The 22092-nt window shown below is 40.8% G+C and overlaps 1 protein-coding gene and 1 pseudogene across 1 annotated transcript in view; both read right to left on the reverse strand.

Moving 5' to 3' along the window:
- Window positions 1-22092, reverse strand: part of CDK19 (cyclin dependent kinase 19) — a 234114-nt gene that overhangs the window by 129621 nt on the left and 82401 nt on the right.
- Window positions 6644-8777, reverse strand: LOC144261868 (E3 SUMO-protein ligase KIAA1586 pseudogene; annotated as a pseudogene).

Consider the following 22092-nt stretch of genomic DNA (forward strand, 5'->3'; position numbering starts at 1 on the left):
TAAGTTACCATGTCACAAACTGATATCTTCTGACTTGGCATATCCACTTGGGATTGAAGATGTTGACAAGTATTTTCATCAACTGGTGTTTTCTAGAATACTAGGGGAACAACCCATGTGATCACACAACAAACAGACCCATCAATACTTACTAGTTGCTTATTTTTCAGAAGCTGATTTTCCCCCTTAAATTTATAAAACATCTGGCTTTTGAATGGAGGACTGTGTGTAATTATAAACCAGTGCAAAAGAAATAAAGGGATAATGCTTTTATTGTTTCACAGAAAGGAAAGAGCATCTATATCCATAGGTGACAAGTGGTTTGTCTTGGGCTTTTTTTGTTTGTTTTTACTGAGCATTTTTGCATCTTGACGCAACCTAAGTGTACCAAAGCTACATACTGTGTTCAAATAAAAAAAAATCTACGCTCACTTGATACCAAAGTTGTGACATGAATCATCCAAAAAAAGATAATAACCTAACAGAGGATCAATTTGAATTTTTATTTTCTTATATTAATCCAAACTCTGACTTTCAAATTGAATTTCTTTCTAAAATATGACAGGTTTCAGAGTAACAGCCATGTTAGTCTGTATTCGCAAAAAGAAAAGGTGAAATTGTGGCACCTTAGAGACTAACCAATTTATTTCAGCATAAGCTTTCATGAGCTACAGCTCACTTCATCACGAAAGCTTATGCTCAAATAAATTGGTTAGTCTCTAAGGTGCCACAAGTACTCCTTTTCTTTTTTCTAAAATATATGAACTCATGGAATATTAGAGATTATTTTTCATTTTTGAAAGAGAATTAAGATAAAGGCCACTTTACTTCTGAGAGCATCCACAAAGGGGTTCAATATACTTTTACTAATGCATTTTAAATTCACAATTTTAGTTAATTTAGCTTAATTTCCCATGCAGACGAGTCCTAAACTGCAGATATAACATCAGTGTCACAGCTAGCTGGATGTTGATTAAAGCCAAACTCCTCAAAATGAGAAAGTCTACAAAATTAAGAGAGGTAAGAAGAGAAACATACAACAGTTCCCATAATAATTTCTGCTATTATTAGCCTCGCAAAACACGATTAAACGGCTTGTGTTGATCCTACTGCATTTAAAAAAATAAGGAATATAAATCCAATCTAGATTTTAATCTTTTACTCTTACACCAATTAGATACACAAGTATTGCTGATCTGATGCATCTTTAACATTTAATTCTTTTGTATTTCCAATCCGCGGTAGAAAAAAGTGAAAACTAACAGTATTTTACATTTATGGTTCCATTGTATTTAATAAATCTTTGGTCATAGTTTAACCTTAGTACTTTTCTTTAAATGGTTCTATACACAGTATTTTATAGATGCATACAGTACATTTTCACTGTACATTGATTGTATTATAGTAAATCATTATAGACCCAAATATTGCACATAGTTCTTTTACAGTAAATGCTCTTGTACATTATATTTTAGGATAATAATACTGAACTTGTAACAAAACCAACAAGAATATACTTCAAGGTCTTTTTTGTTCAAGACTAATTAAAGAAAAATTAGTGAAGGAATTTAGCCAGTTATTTATTGTAATTTTAACATTTCTCTCACTGAGTTAAAGAACAAATATGTTTATTATATCTTTTTATGGATGTGATTATTGTTAAATTTTGTACTAGTTTTGTACTAATTTGGCACTAAGTTACCACTTATTAGTGATACCTTTTGCAGTCACTCACAGTCAACTCTTTGGAGAAATCCAAGCATGCAAGCGAAAACAAGACGTTAATTGACTGTCGCCCAAGTCACAATATGCCCCCCCACAAGATTCTTTTCATTGTCTTACCATCTATGGAGTGCAATGGAGAAAACTCAAAGGACTGTTAGTTTAGGACTAGTATTTTCTCATTCCTCAGTCAAAAGCGAAAAGTTTTGTGATGACACAACCCTTGAGGAAAAACAACAACATTTTTTCCACAATAAAACTGAGGCAGATGACAAAGGCTTTAGGTGGTGAATGATGACTTAATAGATGTCTCTTTAAGAAAACTTAGATCAGCAAAAGAAATATTGGTTAGACAAGCTAAGCGACCTTGAGAATTGGCAGAGGTGGTCTAACAGTGATCCCTAAGGACTCAGAACAACATACTATGTCAACACTCCTATTAGACATGCTTGCTGAGAACTGGGTTCAAAGAGTTTCCCAGACAATACACAAGTGAGTAACTGAAGTGTCATGCAGTCTTATTCAAGATTATTCACCAACAAGAATAACTGTCATTCAAAACTTCAGTACAGAGTTCACTCATGGACACCAGCCTCATCTCAAATGAATTAACTGAAATCATGATTACTTTTGTAATTATGTGTCATATGACTTCAGATTGCCTGGAAAGGCAGGGAAATTCTTTTTATAAGTTACAAAATTTTATTATTGGCAGGGCTGGTAGCACTGCCTATTATTAAGGCTGCCTGAAATTTGGCATTATAAGACCTTGTTTTCAGTTGCCATAATTTTGCCACTCTTTAAATGCTTATGCTGTAAATGGAATGATGTCAGATTGGATGAGGTCTCAAGTGGGGTTCCACAGGGATCTCTTCTGAGTCCGGTGTTGTTTAACATCTTTATGAATGACCTGGATGTAGGTACAGAGAACATCCTGACCAAATTTGCAGATGACACAAAGACGGGGGGGTTGCCAACACTTTGGAGGATAGAGCTAAGATTCAGAGGGATCTTGATAAATTGGAGAACTGGGCCATAGACAACAAAATGAAATTCAACAAAGACAAATATAAGGTGCTACACTTGGGAAAGAAACACCAAATGCACAAATACAAAATGGGGGATAACTGGCTTGGGAGCAGCACTGCTGAGAATGATCTGGCAGTTGTGGTGGATCACAACCTCAATATAAGTCAGCAATATGATTCCGTTGCAAAAAAAAGCAAGTGCAATTTTAGGTTGCATTAGCAGAGACATAGCATGCAAGTCACGGGAGGTGATCGTACCACTCTACTCGGCGCTGGTTAGGCCTCAGCTGGAACACTGTGTCCAATTTTGGTCACCAATGTACAGAAGCTGGAAAGGATCCAGAGGTGAGCTACAAATATGATGAAAGTGATGGAATGCAAACCATATGAGCAAAGGCTGAAGCAACTGGGTACGTTTAGTTTGGGAAAGAGGAGATGAAGGGAGAGACATGATAGCGGTCTTCAAATACTTGACAGGCTGCCATAAAAGAGATGGAGAAAAGTTGTTCTCTCTTGCCACAGAGGGCAGGAAAAGAAGCAATGGGTTCGGACTACAACGCAGCAGATTTAGATTAAATCTCAGGAAAAACTTCCCAACTGTAAGAACAGTGGGAGAATGGAACAGACTGCCGAGGGAGGTTGTGGAAGCTCCTTCATTGGAGGTTTTCAAAAGGAGACTGGATAGCCATCTGTCTTGGATGGTTTAGACACAACAAATCCTGCATCTTGGCAGGGGGTTTGACTAGATGACCCCTGCAGTCCCGTTTAGTCCTGTGATTCTATGTTGAAATTTTCCACCCTGGCTGTGAGCCTCACTCTGGTTTTTTGTTTGGTTGGTTGGTTGGTTTTTTTTGGGGTGGGAGGAGGTTGTTTGGGATTTTTTTGGAAATTTTCAGCCCAGGTGGTTCAGCTGTTTCTGAGAACAAAATTAGGGGGAAAAACACACATTTTTCCCCATTTAAAAAAAAATCTGTGACCTGTTGAGGACCTCTACCATCCCCATTTTTTGGAGCAGGGATTTGAAATTTAGTGGAAGGTGGCCTGTGTGTCAATAAGGATGTGCCTTTTTCCATCCCTATGAAAATCTGCTCTAATTTGGCCGTTATAAGCCTTTGGGGAAAAAAATCACAATTTACACATGTTCAGCAGAGCTTTGCCAGAGCTTTGCAGAAAAAGTCTGTAAAGAGTCCAGCTGTGCTAAGCTGGACTTTCCCTACAATTGCAGCTCTGGGTTGCTTGCAGACTGGGTGTCAGCACTGGAACTGAGAGCACAGGACCCTCATTCCCTGTGCTCCCAATGCTCCCCAAGCTGGGCCCAGGCAGCACAGGAAGCTGCCTGATTCACATGCAGCAGAGACAAGAGCCAGCCCTCCAGGGGAGTGGAGAGGAAGGGGTGCAGAAACAAGACAGGGAAAAATGGGGACACAAACCAGGGGGACTGGGGGAGAGAGAAACTGGGAGTTGGGGGAAAGGGAATGGAGGAGGGAAATGGTGCCAGCAGATACGTGAGGAGCTTGAGCTTAGCAGGGAGGAGGAAGAGCCTGGGAACGTGCAAGGTGGGATAGGGAGACAGATCTGATGAAGAGCAGTGGAAGAACTGTAACTGCCTGAGCAAAGAGACTGGGACAAGAAGCCAGGGGGAAGACAGACAGGCTCCTCATCCAAGGGAGGGATATTCGGACTAGGACCCAGTAGAGATGGAGAAGGAGGAGATGGGAAGAGAATTCAGATAATAAAAGCCAGGATGGGGGAACTAGGACTGGGATGAGAAGCCTGGAGGCACACAGACTGGCGATGTTTAGGTCAGTGGTTTTCAAACTTTTTTTCTGGTGACCCAGTTGAAGAAAATTGTTGATGGCCGTGACCCAACGGAGCTGGGGATGAGGGGTTTGGGGTGTGGGAGGGGCTCAGGGATGGGGCAGAGGGTTGGGGAGTGGGAGTGAGGGCTGTGGAGTGGGGCCAGGAATTAGGCGTTCAGGTTGTAGGAAGGGGCTCTGGGCTGGGGCAGAGGTGTGGGAGGGGGTCAGGGCTCTGGGCTGGGGGTGCAGGCTCTGGGGTGGGGCCAGGGATGGGGGGTTTGTACACAGAGGACACTACCCCCCAGAGCCTGGAATGGAACCCAAGATTTCTGAGTCTCACCATTCCTCTCCTATTAGCAAAGATCTGCGAAACCCAGTGGGAAAGTGTGTCACATCCCCCTTTAGTGCTGTTATACATAGAGGATAACCTACTATTGCTATTCAAGTGACAGAGGCCTCTACAGTGGATCAAAAAGTCCCATCCTATTGATGATCTATGTGGGTGTCAATGAGACATCACATGGCATTTCTGTTTTTTCAATTTGCTTTTTAAAAACCATAAAAATTACACACACACACAATGTTAGAAGAACATTTAAGTTACAAAGTCAAGCACTCAAAAGTTAGGAAGTGACAAATTAAGGTTGCCTGTCCAATCTTAATTCAGCCCCTTTGTGCATATGTATTATGATATCGTCCTTAATTATATGATCACCTACTATTTTTTTGAAGGCCCTGTTGTAGGGCAATCCTTCTTGGAGCATCCTCCTACAGATGGCCATGGCACAACATGCCTGCCTGCCTCAGTTTCCCCTTGGAATCAACACTTGAAAAGGATTATTGCAGCAAATTCAAACCATTTTATTTATATTAAGTACCACAGTCCACACATCCCTCACAATAAAAAACAGTTCTGAAAACCCCAATATAAAACAAGGTTACAATGCAGCAGCTCTTTAAATCCCATTCCAAGGTCATTGTTTCCCAGGTAACCCACCCAAGCCAGGAACCACTTTCTGTCAGTTCCTTTAGCCCCTATTCAAGAGCCTCACTCTCCAGGCCTTCTGTCAGAGCTCCAAGACATACTTCTCTTCTGTGAGTTGTCTCCTCTAGCCTCAAGTCTGGTCTTTTGTGACAAACCTCCCCACAGTGTTCTGCTCAGCCAGGCCTCCCTGCCTGAGAGTCCTATTCCTGCTCCAGGAACATCCTTCCAGGACCAGCCCCTTATTTTGGGTGTAGGTTCCTTGCAGCCTTCCACTCAGGCCAACTGCCAGGGGTCTTCCCAGCATTCCATTCACTCAGGCCTCTCTGCATGTGAGTCCTATCCCTGCATCTAGGATCAGCCCTCCAGCATCAACCCTCTTGTTTTAGGCTCAGCTTCTCTTAACCAGGCTGATTCTTCCCCTTCTGAGGGGTGTCTGCACAAGCTCTCCTTTAACTCAGCAGGGGTTCCTAAACTCTGACCAGTCCTCACCATCAAGCTTTTGCTCTTCCCAATGGCTCTCTGTACCAGACATCCTCTGCTGCTGCAGTTCCTCCTCCTCCTGCCCGCCCTGGTTTCACCTTTCCGCCTCAGACAGCTCTCACCTATCTTTGTTAGGATATAGATATTCAGGCCTGTCTGTAAAGGCCTATACTCAGTGATGAGCTGCCAAAATCTTAACAACCAGTTCCCTAAAAAAGTTCTGATTTAAGGGATGTGCCACAGTATGTATTTTTTGTACCTTTTTCCATAAGAAGTGGCAATGCATTGAATCATTGGGAGTCATACTTAACAATAAAAAAAATAAAAAACATTATTACATGTTTATTACAATAGAAACAAAGTATCGCTTTCTTAAATGAATTTAAAATACATTTGAAAAGAAGAAAATATAAAGAAGAGATGTATGAGTAAGCAAACGATAATAATATTTAAGAATGAAATGCCTATTATTCTTTTATTTTAAAATATTACATGTGAACTACTTAAGTTATTAAAAATAAAAAGTGTAATATATTCATGTTGAAGTATACAATGCAACAAGCAATATTTTAAAGAATATTTAAGTACATTATTTATTACTAATTAGGTAGTAATTTCCAAATGGTTTCTTAATCTTCTCCATAATCTTTGGTATTGGATATACGAACTCTGGTATCTAATGCGGATCGATGACTTCTCATCCATGCTTTAACATATGGTATTGGGTTCCAGGAACTTAGTGGTTTTCCCAACAAATTGATGGTCATAAAGCTTGAGATATGTGTAATTGTTAAGTTCGCCCTTTTATCACTACAAATAATATTCATCAACGAAAAAGCTCTTTCTGCTTCTGCAAAACTAATTGCAATTGTGTTCATAATTTGCTTTGCTTTCCTTATTGTTTCCGGATCAGGAAGATGTTTTAATTGAATGTTATTCTCTACATAGTCATGAAAATCATTTAAATCGACTACAAATTTTATGAATTTGTTTAATTCATGCACTTTTTCTTCTCCTGATTTCCAAGGTAACCTGACTTCTTCAACATTCCATGAAGTGGGATCCATAACATTGAATAATTCAACTATTTTAGGTGTATTACTAGAATGACCTAAATTATCTTCTTTATATTTAATGTGATTTTCGTTTAATAACCTTGCCTTCATTTTTTCAATAATACACTCTATTACTTTGTCTCGTGGCAGTGATTTAAACCTTACATTATCTTCAAACTCTGCATTTTAAAGCATCACTTTATCATTTCATTAATTTTATTTTCATGTATACCAAAACTATCTTTTAATTGTATGAAAAAATCAATCGTTCATTTGATTAGTTTATCTGCCTTTGTTAAACTCAATTGTCTCGCTTGCAGTGCATTTGATAATAATGCAAGTTCATCCAAAATGTCAATCATTAATGCCAAGTCTTTTTAAAATTCTTGGTTTTTCAATCTTTTTTCCATGCCAGAAAATTTCTTATTTTTGGAAAAATAAATATAAAGAGCTGGATAAGCTCTCCAGACCACTTTGACATCTCTAAGGCTACAAGAAGCCCATCGTGGACCAAAAACACGGCCTATTTTGATTATTTCAATATATAGCTCTTCAGAAACTTGTTTAAGTTCAAACTTTTATTTGACTGATGAAAAATTGCATAAATCTTGTCCAAAAAAATCTTGAAATGGCTTATTTCATTGATATCATTTATAGCATCATCTAAAGCCAGTTGTAGCCGATGATTCAAACAATGCCAAATTATAATGTTTGGAAAATCTTGGATGAGTCTTGTAGCAACTCCAGATTTATGTCCAAGCATGGTGCTCGCGCCATCAGAACAAAATCCGATTAAATTTTTCTTTAAATATTCTGTGTCAAATCCTGTATCAGTTAACGTATTTCTCAAAGCATTGTAAATATTTTCTGCTTTTGTTGATTCTAATTCCACTAAATTGAGAAAAATTGTTGGTGAAGAATCTTGTAATTCACATTTTATAAGAATTACAAGCACAGTTTTACTTGAAATTGTAGAAATTTCATCAATAATAATACAAACCTTTGAACTGTTTTCAATGATTTTACTAAAAATTTGTTTTCTTATTAATTCAGCAATATGCTCTACGATTCTGATGGCCGAAAATCGAGGATGTAGGCTGTTCCCTAAATCAGTTTCATTCTTAATTTGTAGCTCTACTTCATCCTCCATATCTGACATTGGTCGGTTTCTTTTTACTAAGCTGTAAACTATGTTGAAAATTTTGCTGGTTATTGCAATATTTTTTTCAGTAACTTTATCAATCACTGTACTGAGAGGTTCTTTTTTAGATTCATTTAAAATATTTATAACTCTCAAATGAGAGCTTGATTCGAAATGTTCCTTAATTTTTCTTCTTAATGAAGCTTGCAGAACTTTTTTATCAGTTCCAGATGCTTTAATAGTACACTTTCGCCATTCCAAAGAAATGTGTAAAGATTTTCCTCCAAGGACCCCCAAATGTGACATATTTGCACAGTGGGAACAGCCAAGTTTTTTGCCTTCAATTATCAAGCCATTATACTTTTTTAAAAAATATTGTGCCTGCTCAGAAGTCCAACAATCGGGTACTACATTTTCACAATCATGTAAATCCTCTTCCATTGCCAACACATTTTCAGATGATTCAACATTTAAGATATTTTCATCACCAAAATTATTGTCATTGGCGTTTTCAGTATTTAAATTATTATTTTCACTACTAGAACTACTGACTAATGATTTTGTCATTTTAGTGTAAAAAGTTTTACTATATAGTCTGCAGTTAATCAGGAAGTGGGTGGGTGTGTTACTAATTGTGTGTTCCCCATTTTCTAGATGCCCAATTTAAGACTGTTTTAAATGGGGTCTGTTTTATAGAAGTGCTGAGTGAGCAAGGCTGCAAGTGATGTCCATGGGAGCTGTAGTTTGAGTATATAAAGTGCTATATAAATAGTGTGTACTAAGTACTCTGAAAAAATCAGGTCCTAGGTTTCTCAAATTGGGCATATAAAATTAGTGGATACTTTTTACCTTAAACTCTCTGCCTCCGTTCCCCAATTGTAAAATGGGGATGATAATCATCTCACAGGGCTGTTGTGAAAATAAATTCATTAATATTTGGGAAATATTTCATGTAACGCCTACTCACACAGGGGCATTGGCAGCAAGGATCAAACCTGTTACCTTAATGCATGAGCCTCTACTGCCGGAGCTAAAAGACGTGCAGTAAATAAGGCATGGGACACACATTGAACAATGAGAAAATATTAGATTGCTCACTAAATGAGCACCATCCATTCTGTCCACTACAAGGCAAGAGTTCTTTGCAAAATAACATGAACAATATTGTGTTCTTTTCAACCAAGCCAGTTACCACCATCTCAAACCTGGTCTGAATCTACAATCTGATCTACCTGGTCTGAATTAGTAAGATACAGTGATTACCACAAAAAGTTAATGTTTACCAAAAGACACTTCTAGACAGCACATTTTTTTCTTATTCCAAAGTACAGGGAAGGAGAGGTTACTTCCCCTGTAATAACTTGAATTCTTTAGATGTGCTGCCCCTATGTGTAGTGCACTTCAGGCCTGTGTATGTACGCCCATACATCTGGGATTGGAGAATTCTTTTCCAACTGTGTTCCTTTGGACCATGCATGTGATCCTGCTGTCCTAGTGCTTTGCATTCAGGGTATTAGAGGCTGCCCAATCATCATGACCTCAGTTCTTTCTCTACCACAGGTCCCTAGGATGGGATCTGAGGCAGAGGGGAAGAAGGGGATAGTACACGACACATAGGGACAACACATCTTGAAGAATTCCAGTTATTACAAGTTGCCTCTCTCAGTGCTTGTACCTATGTGAAGTGCACTTCAGGTGATTCACAAGTAGTGTCTTCTTTGAGAAGGTGGGTGCGTGAAGCCATGTCCCATTACAGAATGGAGGACCCCTCTACCCAGAGAGGCATATGAGGCAGCTGCCTGTACCAAAGCATAGTGCTTTGTGACAACGTGTACTGAGCCCATGCCACTGCTCCACAGGTGTCTGTAATAGCCTCCCTCAAGGAAGGTCCTATCAAGGCTGCCTGATCTCTTGTTGAATGGTCACTCACACTGCCCCCAAGACGAACCTTGCTTGTAGCAGTGTACTGTGCAGCCTGAGATCCACGCTGACAGCCTGGGAACATAAGAGGCCTCCCCCGTCATCCTCCCTGCAAACAATAGAGTTTTGGTGACTTCTAGAATGATTTTATTATCTGTCAGTAAACGGCAAGGGCCTTATCCATATCCATGGAGTGCCATCTCACTTCTTCCCTGCTTATATGTGCCTTAGGGTAGAACACAGCTAAGTGGATGTTTTGGCTGATGTGAAAGGACCTGGACTTTTCCCAAATTATTATAAATTTCTGTCCGCAGGAGGCAGGCTGAACAAACCTAAGGTGAAGCCTAATGGACACCTTCTCCTTTGGAAGATCACTGGTGGGCCAACAGGAGCATGCCTAGTTTCCCAAACCTTCCATCTGACGTTATCACAACTAGGAAATTAACCTGTAACCAGATTTCTTTGAGATGACTTTGCATATTCCCACTTGCGGGATTTTGCACCCCTTTGTGGTGTCTTGCAGCAAAACCCTTTTTCTAGCAGTGTAGCTAGGGTGCTCCTGTGTCCCCGCCCATTCCCTCAGTGTAGTCGACATACCAAGGGCAAGGCTACAAAAAGGGTGGAGCGCCCTCCCAGCTAAGTACCTTCCACCACAAAATCAGAGACATCACAACCAGGACACTGACAGAGAGGGGAAGGAGGATGGAAAGTCTGAATATGCAGAGCCACCTCAAAGAAGTCCAGTTATGGGTAAGTAGCCTTCATTTCTTCTTGGAGTGGCTCTGCATAGTCCCATTTATGGGCTAGATTGATAAACAGTACTGAGACTACCCTGAAGGAAGGAACAGAGTCCTGGTTAAATAAAGACTGAAGCACTCCTTTAGCACTTCAGCATCCTCTAAAGAAACTAAATCCAGAGTGCAGTGATTGGTGAAGGCATGTACTGAAGTCCAGGTCACAGCTTTGCAGACATCAGCAAGTGGCACCTGGCTCAGATAAGTGAAAGAAGTAACCACAGCTCTAGTGGAACGTGGTCAAATTGAGACAGGCACAGGAACTTTTTCTACCATATAACACTCAGCAGTGCACTGTTTAATCCACCATGAAATAATCCAAGAATAAACTGTATGCCCCATATTATTCTTGGCATAAGATGCATACAGTCTAGATGTTTTTGATAGCTCATAGTTCTGTCCAAATAATATGCGAGAGCCCTTCTGGCATCCTATATGTGGAGACAGATTCCCCTTTATTAGAATGTGGTTTAGGAGGAAAATGGCAAATTAATAAGACTGATTAACATGGAAATCGACACTACTTTAGGTAAAAACAGAGGATCAGGTCTAAGAACTACATTATCCTTATGAAAGGAATAAAAGGTGAATCAGTCATGAGCGCATTCAGCTCACTCTCCTGGATGACATAATGATGTCTGTGTAGGCCAACTTCAAATCTTTAATATACATTGTCTTATTCAGAGAAATCTGTCCTATGGCTGAAAAGCTTTCCCTTCTACAAAATTGAATATGGCGCCTATAAAGTGAATCCTTTGAGCAGGACAGAAGATAGACTTTAGGAGCTTGAGAAAGAACCCTAGGTATGAGAGAAGTTTGGCTGTAGTAGCTATGTGACTCATCAGGTCCTTGCACAAAAGCACACTTCAGCAGCTAATCATTCAAGCAGGGACAAATGAAAATACCCTGATTCCTTAAGTGAGCCACTACCATGGAGAGACATTTTGTACATGCCCTGGGTGCAGAGGAAAGACCAAGTGGGAATACTCCAAATAGGGACAAGCACTCAAAGAACTGTGGTAACTTAAATGCTGACTTTTTAATAGTGACCACTGTACTTTCACATTCAATATTATACAAAGGCTCAGACCCTTTTAGTAGTGATCCTGCCACATAAAATGTTTGAGCCTAAGGTAAATTAGTTTGAGGAAGGAGTACTAAGTGACTAGTGCTGCACATTCCAAGCCAAGACTGGTCAAAAAGCTATGCTTTTTACATTTGAGTCAGTCTCACATGTACTTGAAGAAGGTTAGGAAAAATAGCTTAGATTGGGAGCTCCCTATTCTGGATTGCAATATATAATCTCATGTAACAGCACGACACAGCAAGATTAAACTGTTTATCTTATACACTTCAATAGCTTGTCCCAGGAACTTCGTCAAACAATTCATTTAATATAGTTTGACAAGAATCCTAACAGGACTGCTTTGCTGCTCCAGAAAAAATATATAATGAAAGGACCTGGACTTTTCCCAAATTATCATAAATTTCTGTCAGCAGGAGGCAGGCTGGTAACTTGTTTTATAGTATTATTTATTGTTTGTGTTACAACAGTAGCAGCTAGAGACACCAATCAAGATCGAAAGCCCACTGGGCTAGATACTGTATAAACATATGGTAAAGAAAGACAGAAGCACTGACCAGACCCAGAACAAGTGCAGAACTCCCATCTGTAAGTGTTTTAGGATACCATATTTTAAAAGTTTCAATTCCCAGTTTTATCTGTTTGTATCACCATAGCGCTAGCAGCCCTACTTATGGACCACGAATTGTGCTAAGCACTGTGTCAAGCAGAACAACCAGGCTGTCCCTGCTCCAAAGGCCTAACTATCTAACTTTAAAACAGCGGGGGGGGGGGAGAGGGGGAGGAGACAGACAGAGGCCCCAGAGGGGGAAGTACAAGAAAAAGGGACAATATTGCTCAGTATGATAAGCTATGGACTAGCGAAGCAGCAACCTAACCGTGGTCAAGATTCTTGTAGGCATCACAACAAAGGAGAGTTTTGAAGAGGGATTTGAAGGTGGATAATGAGGATGTCTATGGGAAGTTCCTCCCAAACATGTGCAGCAGCGTGCAAGAAAGCACGAAGGTGCTTGTTTGAAAGTGTAACAATTGGGCAACGGAGGCTAGCATCAACATCTCAACAGCAATGATCTCTCCAGAGATGAATGGTAGGGTGGGGATAGGCCATGAAGGCAAAATAGCCTTGAAAGTGAAGACAAGCAGTTTATATTTGATGCAATAGAGAAGTGGGAGCAAATAGGAAAATGGCATGGTCAAAGCAAGAAGGCTGGAAAATCTTTGCAGCATCATTCTGAATGGATATGAGTGGGGCTTGATTGCTTTTGCAAAGACCAGAGAAAAGGGTGCTGCAGTAACTGAGATGCAAGGGGAGGGCCTGGATGAGTGTTTTAGCTGTATCATAGAGATGTTATACAGAAAAGAACATGCAAGATTTAAATATAGCCTGAAAGTGAGGACCTAGAGAGAGGTCTGAGTTGAAGACACCTAGATTACAGACCTGAGAGACAGGCAGGATTGTGATGTTGTCTACAGTGATCAAGAAAAGAGGTAGTGAGAAGGGCTTGGGTGGAGGGAAGATTAATAACTGTGTTTTAGCCATGTTAAGCTTGAGTTGATAGCTAGACAACAAGTGTCAAAGAGATAGGTCAAGATTTTAGTTTGGAAAGGAGATGTAGATCTGCAAGTCATCAGTATAGAGTGGGTATCTGAATTTGTTTTTGCAGATGAGATTACCCATAGATAAAGTATAGAGAGAGACGAGAACGGGACCCAAGACAGAATCCCATGGAACCATACTCCCGTCCCTCCCTCCCCAAAAAAGTTGGAGGGGGAAAATTAGACCGATCCTCCAAAGAAACAATTAGAGAGGTAGAAGGAGAACCAGGCAAGGACAGATCACAGATGCAAAGGGAGGACAAGACTTCAAGAAGAGGACTATGGGTCAATGATGTTGAAGGCAGCTGACACGTCAAAAATGGGAAGAAAAGGAAAGGAGGAAAGGGCTGAGAACAGACAAGAAGTCATCAGCAATGATGGACTGGAAGTCACAGAAAGGCCAAGTGACAGAGCATGAGGGAGAAGGCTGATGGGCAATGCTGACAGTGACTAACCTCCTCCACGTTCCCCTTTTCAAGAAAATTGATTTCAAACTGGAACTGGTACAGAGGAGAGCTAGTAGGATGATCAGGGGAGTGGAGAGCCTCTCTTACAAGAGGAGACTAAAAGAGCTTGGTTTGTTTGCTTTAGAAAAATGAAGGCAGAGAGAGGATATGACTGCTTTCTATACATGCATCAGGGTTATAAACACCAGAAAGAAGAGCTTTTTAAGCTAAAGAAGACTGTTGGCACAAAAACAAAGTGTGTATAAACCATGAATAAGTTTAGGCTGGAAATTAAAAGATTTCTAAACCATCAGAGGAGTGAGATTTTGGAACAGCCTTTCAATAGGAGTAGTAGAGGAAAACAATTTAACTATCTTAATGAGTTTATAAATGGGATTATGACAGGGTTACCCATGATAGCTAGGAACTGGACTCTATAAAGCCCATGTTCCTACATCAGATAGGGGAAGCTCACCAACAGAGAGATTAGAGAAAGCAGTGCTTGGTAAAGTGAACGGTCCTCTTGTTGAATGGGAGAGTTGAATCAGGGCTGCAGGACTAATAAAGTGAAGGTGAGGAAACATGCAACAAAGTGATCCAATGGGTCATCAACATGGAAGTTGCAGTCACTGTGGATGAGTATGGGATAGCGTGATGAGAGGGAGCATACACTAGTGGTCAAAATCAGAGGGGCAGGGTGATGGGGAGATTAGAAGATTTAAAAACAACACAAAAAAAGAGTTACGGGAATTTAAAAATAATTCATTCCTTCTATTTAGAGGACAAATGTTTTTCTTTTACATTCATCTTTTCAGCCACCACTGCCATAATATTGGACTTTTTGGAGTAGTTTCCCAACATGTCACGAGGGTGTGATGGGATAATTCAATTAACCAAATAAACCAAAAAATAAGGGATACACAATATTCCTTTTCTTGTTTCCATGCACTATGACGTGTTACAGTTTGATCTATAGGACCACATATGTCCTTTAGCCGAACCTGAAAAAAAGGATAGGCAAGGACACTTTCCTTTATCCTATATTACCAAGACAGGAAAAATGTTTTTGCAATGCTCTTTATAAAAGCATAAAATAAAGGTTTTCCTTTCTATTTCTGGCAAGAAGTATGGAAAAAGTATAGGCAAAAGAACAAATCTTGAGCTACTGTATAATGGCATAACTCCACTGTCATCTATAAAGTTATGCTAGTGTATACTACAAGAGGATCAGGCCTAAAATGTGCTTTGTTTGTAACTATCATATCAAATATCAAAGCTCTTACTTCCTTTCAGTAAAAGTTGAGAACAGTATTCACTAACCTGGAAAGGACGTGGATGCTCAAAGGAAGGAGAATAAGCTATACCGGTATAATAGGAATGTATCTGCATCTACAATAGGGAAGCTGTACCACCATAAACATTTTGGTTAAAAAAGTCATACCCTCTAATCATAATAGTTATACTGGTACAAAAATCCATGTACAAATCAGGCCTCAGTATAATTTTACATGATCCCGAAGCTGAATACTAATATTTCTGGTATTCTAGTAGAGACTTCCTTATTTTACTTTTAGGGGATTTACCCAATTTCCTTTTCATTTTCAGATATTTAAGAAGAGTAACACAAATTATCAAAGATGTAATACTAATGAGTCAAATGTCAAATCAAAAGGAACTTTCTTAAGGAGACAATCAGAAGAATGCATAATACTGCAGAAAACGCAGTGGCAAAATGTAAGTCTACAAAATCTAAAAAGCATTTTAGTGTGGAAAAGGAGCATTGAAGAATTTTATTATTTAAGTTAAAATACTTAAAATCTCATACAGCATCAAATAAGGAAGAGTTTCCTCTCCCCCATACCCTTCTTCCTTCTATTCATGGCTTATTAATTTTATCACATGCAATGGTAAAGTAATAAGCAGTTTAATTACTGCCCGCATTATATTTACTAATGAGGGTGATAATTGGCTGTAACTCCATGCTGCACATAAGAACATCTGTTCTTTTCCTTTCCTAGGTACTTAAATACATATTCTCTGTTGCCTGGGTAACAAACATCTTTCCCTGAATAAAATCCAACATTTTAAAGGGACACGATCAACTACAGTCACTTCTGTCTCATTTTCTCTCTCCTATTGTTCGTATAACTGAGTGGTTTTCATACTTTTTACCATCGTGTGACACTTTTATCAAACCAAATAAGTTCAGGCCCCACCTTCACGTGTTCTAAAGATAACATTCACTTTGCCACTTCTTAGCTGAACAGAGGTCAATTTCGTGGCCTTGCACCAGGTTAGTTTCCATTGTTGAGAGAGGTGACATTCTAGAGCATGGTCTAATTTATTTACCTATACTATGCCTGACTCCCCCTCAGTCCTAAAATAAAAAGACAGAACAAGCTACATTCAGGAAAATCTAGAAACCCTAGCTCTGTTACCCTGATTTGGCACAAGGAACAGCCCCCTTCATCTCTTTGCCTCCAGGTCTCTAACCATTTTCCCCAAATGCCTTGGAATCCATCCCAACAGTCTGCCCTACTGCCCTTCAACAGATCAGCAACAGATTCAGTCTTAGTGGACGCCTTCTGCTGATCTCTTACTGCTCAGCAAATTCATCACAATACATAAATTTACTAATGAAACACTAGAATACTAAAGTACATCAAATTATGAAAGCTTTTACAGCTTGACATTTCAATGAGATGAATGAACTTGTTCTGAGACCAGTGCTTTTCAGAAGTGGAAGATAGAAACTGGAAAGTGATCTGTGAAACCTGAGGAAAATCAAGGCTGTGAGAAAGGTTCAAGGGGGAAAACAGACTGGGGAACCTCAAGGACAACCCACGCCACCTCCAGCCTCTTCCACCCTTCACCATCTTAGTGACAAGACCCTAACAGAGCAAGCTGTCTCCTCCTCCATCCCATTTTCTCCACCCCTCCAAGGCCAAAACTGAGAGCAGAGAAGGTGGCTGAGATAAATCACTGAAGGTGAAACCCTATTCTGTCCCTGCCACCTTGTTAACTGCACTATCACAAAAATAACTATGGGCTAGGCGCTTTCCAAACACTTAAGAATGGCCCTTACTCGAAAATCACAATCTAAGAAAAAAGAAATGTAGACAGTCAAGGGAAGGGAATCAACAGTGAACAATTTATAAAAAAGTGAACTTGATTCACTATAGGCAGCACAGAAGTGGGTCTTCAAGGTGACAAGGTAGGGACCTTGAAGATGAGCTCAGATAGATTGTTCCGCACATGGGACTGCTTGATAGAGGCACAGAATTGACTGTGTGAGAATTTGATGATGAGGTTTGGAGCACTGGCAGAGCGGAGTGGACAGGAGACAACATGAAGCTTAACTTGGAAGGAAAAGTAGGAAGCACCGAGTGTGACGGTGCCCCCCATAAGGCTTTATGGAACTATACTTATGAATGTATTGTGATACAGCATGGCCAGAGGGCAGCAGGAGAGTACCAGAAGGGAGCCTTATTCCTTGTAGAGGGAAGAAAGTTTGCTATAAATTAATTAAATCACCTGAAGCCAATTAAAGCACCTGAAGCCCGTCACATGATAAAAACCCCCTGCTTCAATCAGACAAGAGGAGGAGTTGAAGCAGAGTGGATTGGTGTTGGAGCAGAGAGCAGTTTGGAGGGAAGCAGAGGAGAGTTTGGAGAAGTGCTGTGGTGGGCTAAGAAGACCAAGACCCTATGTAAAGGGACACCCGGTTTGTGCAGAGGAAGGTCAGGAAGCCCCACAAGCTGAAGGGCAGGAGAGGGAAGTAGCCCAGAGGAAGAAACTGCTAGTTCTAGTGGTTTACCGCTATCCCTAGGGCCCCTGGGCTGGGACCCGGAGTAGAGGGTGGGCCTGGGTCCCTCCTTCTCCACTCCCCTCCTCTAGGACACTAGTGTGGCGGTTAATACCCCAGTTCAGGGGCAAGAAACGGTGCCCTTAACCCCTATCCAAGAAGAGAAAGCGTGAGACCCATTATAGTAGTGCTGGCAATTTGCTACAGTATCTATGACATAACTAGAATGTGTTTTATGCTACATATGCCATGTAACCTATCTCTGTAAAGGTTATGATCTACTGAATCTATTAATCCTATTTCTCTGCATGTATCATTTTTGTATTCAAAGTTATGAATATTGGCTGCATATTTGTTTGATTCTGAGTAGATTTTAGCGAAGCAGTTGGTCAGCTTCCTGATAAAAGACTATTCTCAGTATGTGCCCAGTCAAGAAGCCCTTAAGCCAACAATGAACTTGGAGACACCAATCCACATCTGGGCTTTCCCAGGAATGTGGCTTGGCTGGTAAGGAACTCATTCATCCATGGACATGTGACTTGCCCAGGTGACTCCAAAACTCCATTTTGTAGCTGGACTTTGCATAGGAGAGAGGAGGGGGTCTCCACCCACAAAAGAAAGTCTATTTAAACCCCTGGAAGACCCCTCCATTTTGTCTTCAGCTAGCTAAAGAGAAACCTGAAAGAAACTTGAACAGAGGACAGTAACTACAGGGAGTGTGAGTGATTGCTGGACCCAGACTAGAATGAGCCTAGTCTGTAAAAGAAAGCTTACTGGAACTGGTGAGGTATTTATCTGTATTCAGTTTTATTACCGTATTAGACATAGACTTACGTGTTTTATTTTATCTTGCTTGGTAATTCACTTTGTTCTGTCCGTTACTACTTGGAACCACTTAAATCCTACTTTCTGTATTTAATAAAATCACTTTTTACTTATTAATTAACCCAGAGTATGTATTAATACCTGGGGGGGGGGGGGGGAAACAGCTGTGCATATCTCTCTGTCAGTGTTATAGAGGGCAAACAATTTATCAGTTTACCCTGTATAAGCTTTATTTAGGGTTTGGACCCCATTGTGAGTTGGGCATCTGAGTGTTAAAGACAGGAACACTTCTGTACGCTACTTTCAATTAAGCCTATAGCTGTTAAGGGACGTGGTTCAGACCTGGGTCTGGGTTTACAGCAGGCTAGCGGGTCTGGCTCAAACCAGGCAGGGCACTGACGTCCTAAGCTGACAGGGCAGGAAAGCAGGAGCAGAAGTAGTCTTGGCACATCAGAAAAGGAGTACTTGTGGCACCTTAGAGACTAACCAATTTATTTGAGCATAAGCTTTTGTGAGCTACAGCTCACTTCATCGGATGCATACTGTGGAAAGTGTAGAAGATTTTTTTATATACACACAAAGCACGAAAAAATACCTCCTCCCACCCCACTCTCCTGCTGGTAATAGCTTATCTAAAGTGATCACTCTCCTTACAATGTGTATGATAACCTGGAAATGGCCCAACTTGATTATCATACACATTGTAAGGAGAGTGATCACTTTAGATAAAGCTATTACCAGCAGGAGAGTGGGGTGGGAGGAGGTATTTTTTCGTGCTTTGTGTGTATATAAAAAAAATCTTCTACACTTTCCACAGTATGCATCCGATGAAGTGAGCTGTAGCTCACAAAAGCTTATGCTCAAATAAATTGGTTAGTCTCTAAGGTGCCACAAGTACTCCTTTTCTTTTTGCGAATACAGACTAACATGGCTGTTACTCTGAAACTTGGCACATCAGGTGGCAGCTCCCAGGGGGTTTCTGTGATCCAACCCATCACACAGAGTTATGTACGTATAGCTTTGGAGATAGTGACAAGAAAATTAAAAATTAATAAGACCTTAAATGGGAAGCTAGTGGAGGGGTTTAAAAGAACAGTGGCAGCATTTTGTACAGACTGAAGGGGAACAATGTGTGTTTTGAGAGACCAAAGAGATGGGTATGGCAGTAATCTAAAACAGGATATTATAAGGGGCTGAACAATAGATCTGTCTGTGGGGATGAAAAGAAAGGAAAGATCTCAGAAGTGTTGATGGGAAAGAGGAAAGATTTGAAACTAGCCTGGAGACCTGAGACAGGAGTAGAAAACAACACTGAAGGCTGCAAGCTAAGGTGATAGAGAAGAGACGCATCGAGAATGACAAAAAGAAAGGAAGAGTTTGTTTTTTGCCATGCTCAGTTTAAGGTGACAATACATCCAAGAGGAGATGTCAGAGACAAGCTGAGTTGTGGGATTGGATGGAAGGAGACAGTTCAGTGGTAGAGAGAAAGAATTGCAAGTATACAGATAACAGCTGAAGACATGAGCTGATGAGACAGGGTGTAAAGTGAGAAGAGCAAGAGGAGTAAAAGAGCTCTGAGGAATCCTCTCTAAGTAGGAAAAAAAAGAAGAACCCACCCATCAAAAGAAAAATCAGAGGCCAGAGGAGAACCAGGAGAAAACAGAATCTCTAAAGCTCAGTGGGGATGAAAGATCAAAAAGGAGATGATCAACAGCATGACAAGCAGCAGAGGGAAGGTAAAGATCCTGAGATTTTTGTCAAGAGGTCATTACCCTAGTAAGAGCAGTTTCAGCGGAGTGGAAACATCAGAAGCCAGATTAGAAGGGATGTAAGACAGAGTTGGAGAGGAAATCAGAGCATATTAAAATATTTGAGAGAATAAATTAAAAAAGAGCTGGGAAGGTAGCAGGAAAGGCAGATATGGAGAAGGAGAGTCGATAACATACTTATATTGAGTGGAAAAAGGACAGAGATTTAGAAGGAAAGAGAGAGATGGGGAGAGCATAAGGACGATGGAAATGAGGTGGGAATGGATGAATTCATTGGCACAGCTGAAGAGAAGTCAGAGACCTTAAGGTCAGTGATGGCAAAGGTAGTGTTTGTGGGAGAGGGAAGATTTTAGCAGATTTTGTAAATTTTGTCTTTGAAGAAGAAATGGGTACTTAGCTTACAGTAACTGTAGTTCTTAGATGTGTTGTCCATAAATATTCCACTGTTTGTATACATACACCCAAGTTCACATTGTTTTGGGAGTCTGTTGGGGACCGCACCTGGCCTTGAGTATCCTTATGCCTTTAATCAAGGGCATAATGGCAGTATTCCCCAAAACACCTCTCATTTCCTTCACCAATACAGAATCCAGGAGTTTCAGATTCCACAGAAGTGAGGAAGATGGGTGGGTTGTGGAATACATATAGACAATATCTTGAACCACAGGTACTGTAAGGTAAATAAGATTCTTCTTAGGGTATGTCTACACTACGAAATTAGGTCGTTTGTAGAAGTCGGTTTTTTAGAAATCAGTTTTATATATTCGAGTGTGTGTGTCCCCACAGAAAATGCTCTAAGTGCATTAACTCAGCGGAGTGCTTCCACAGTACCGAGGCTAGAGTCGACTTCCGGAGCGTTGCACTGTGGATAGCTATCCCACAGTTCCCGCAGTCTCCGCTGCCCATTGGAATTCTGGGTTGAGATCCCAATGCCTGATGGGGCTAAAACATTGTTGCGGGTGGTTCTGGGTACATATCGTCAGGCCCCCATTCCCTCCCTCCCTCCATGAAAGCAAGGGCAGACAATCATATCGCGCCTTTTTTCCTGAGTTACCTGTGCAGACGCCATACCACAGCAAGCATGGAGCCCGCTCAGCTCACTGTCACCGTATGTCTCCTGGGTGCTGGCAGACGCGATACTGCATTGCTACGCAGCAGCAACCCATTGCCTTGTGGCAGCAGACGGTGCAATAGGACTGGTAGCCATCATCGTCATGTCCGAGGTGCTCCTGGTCGCCTGTGTGAGGTCAATCAGGAGCGCCTGGACAGACATGGGCGCAGGGACTAAATTTGGAGTGACTTGATCAAGTCATTCTCTTTAGTCCTGCAGTCAGTCCTATTGAACCATCTTATGGTGAGCAGGCAGGTGATACAGATTGCTAGCAGTCCTATTGCATCATCTTTTGCCGGGCAGGCAAGATCTGAGGATGGCTAGCAGTCCTATTGTATCATCTTCTGCTGAGCAGCCATGAGATGTGGATGGCATGCAGTCCTTCTGCACCGTCTGCTGCCAGCCAAAGATGTAAAAGATAGATGGAGTGGATCAAAACAAGAAATAGACCAGATTTGTTTTGTACTCATTTGCAAACCCCCCGTCTAGGGGACTCATTCTTTTAGGTCACATTGCAGTCACTCACAGAGAA

Source organism: Eretmochelys imbricata, chromosome 3, assembly GCF_965152235.1.
Source record: "Eretmochelys imbricata isolate rEreImb1 chromosome 3, rEreImb1.hap1, whole genome shotgun sequence".
NCBI classification, from domain to species: domain Eukaryota; kingdom Metazoa; phylum Chordata; order Testudines; family Cheloniidae; genus Eretmochelys; species Eretmochelys imbricata.